This window comes from Halyomorpha halys, unplaced genomic scaffold (genome assembly GCF_000696795.3).
Source record: "Halyomorpha halys isolate HHAL.00 unplaced genomic scaffold, Hhal_1.1 Scaffold651.1, whole genome shotgun sequence".
In the NCBI taxonomy this organism is placed as follows: Eukaryota; Metazoa; Arthropoda; class Insecta; order Hemiptera; family Pentatomidae; genus Halyomorpha; species Halyomorpha halys.
This window is the reverse complement of record NW_027112258.1, coordinates 221,434-223,427: the sequence shown is the minus strand read 5'-3', so window position 1 is coordinate 223,427 and position 1,994 is coordinate 221,434.

The following is a 1,994-nucleotide window of genomic DNA, read 5'->3' as shown; positions in this document are numbered from 1 at the left end:
AGTGTTGAGACCAGGTCCATTCCTATTCCATAGGTAATCTTGAAAATAGGGATATTAAGTATTAATATCTACTAATTATAAATAGGTTTTTGCCTGAAAATCTGGGTAGTCGTAGATCCTGAGAAATAGTGGTTCATCATTAAAACTATTGCCACCTGTCAACACACAGGAATCCAATCAGAAGGAAGAAAGTATATGATGACCTACGACAAAAGGGTGAATGGCCTCACGGATCTACTAAATCGGAAAAACTTAGAGCATGTCAACCTTGAGAGGGAAAAAGGGCACTTCGACGAGAGGAAGAATGGTCAAATCAGATCTTGGACATCGCTGCTAAGAAGTCACCACCTAACATGCATCATCACTGACAATTTTCCATCGACCCAGTTATGGGGTATTCAATTATGAAGTGTACATATTTTATGGCATAACCGTCTATCTGAATCATTTTATTAGATTATATTATTAATGGCTATATAAAATGTAAATGAATACTTCGTCCCTTTGTTTAGCTTTGAGGATTATATTACCCAAAACCATTCCCTAATATATTATATATTCAATGGTAATAATATTTTATAAAGATGTCTAATTGGTAACAGATAAAAACGTAATGGCTTTGGGAAAGTAATCCAATTAGAATAGTTCTGTAGGACTCAATTAATAAAAAGAATTTTAGATATTTTTTTCTGTTGCTATCATCCCCTACACAATAGGTAAGAAACATAGCATAATATTAACGTATTAAGTAAATAATTTTACATAAAACAATAAAGTTATAGTTTGTAAGATATTGAGCATGGAATACAAATTTAACAAAAAATTTAGAGTTCCTTTCAAATAAAATTAAAAAGCTTCCGTTCATCAGCAGAGGTCCCAAATTAAGATTTACAATGTCTATCCAAAACTAAACATCAAATCGAAAAATCAGAACTACTCAACATTTTGTGTTTATTTGCCTCGTATCTTCAACTATCGATACTGCTATTAACGATTTTATTTTTTCATCTTTCCCTAAAATCCTTTCATTAGTGAATGAATATTTTCTATTAGTAATAGCTATTTATGCGATAGCGTTTTATTTGTCCTACGATCACGGTAGAGGACTTAGTTTTATTCCCAATTCGGTCAACAGTCACTTATTCAGATTGAAAGTCCAATCCAAGTAGGATCTGCTGAGAGGAAGCATTGAGTTTTACGATGCTCAGTTCACTACAGCGTCATTGTCGATTGGTTTGTTTGATCCACTGGATCCGAATCCTTTCGTCCCCATCTCACAGTTATATATCTTATAACATTTCTAAACTATCTTAGACGAAAACGGTATGAATCATTTGAATACATGATGATGGTATGCGTTACCCGGGCTAAGGTACGTTAGTTAGTTATTTAGGTCCATTATTAGGATTTGAAACGCAGTAAATGTACAATTAAATCAGCTCAGTATATACTAGATTTATTATAGCTAATTTTTGGCCCTATAGCAATGAATATTAAATGACAAAAGTCTAAAACATGTTACTTTTTTTTTGTAAGATGTGCCACTACGCAGGGATATGTAATTAATTGTAGTTAGATGGCCCGGGTGGCGGTGAACAAAGGCAGACTTACCACTCTTTTCACCCTTCAATTTTACCATGTGTATCACTGCTTCTATTAATTATTTTACTAAGTATTATTCCAATAGTACATTTTCAATTATGTAACTCATTACTGTAGTTGTTATTAATTATTATCATATTTTCATAAACTTTTAGTTCACTCCATTGCCTATATAGTCAATGGAGTGAACTATCAGGTTAAACTGACAAGAAGTATACATGGTGCCTCTACGACGATTTTATATTATTCAATTTGGATCAAAATCGTTGATGCACACCTCAACTCGACCAAATTTAAAAAAAAATCGTTGAGGACACCATTAACTCTCTTTTTCAGTATAACTAGCTGGAAAGAGCTAATCAGATTATTAACAATTGCCTCAATATTATTTG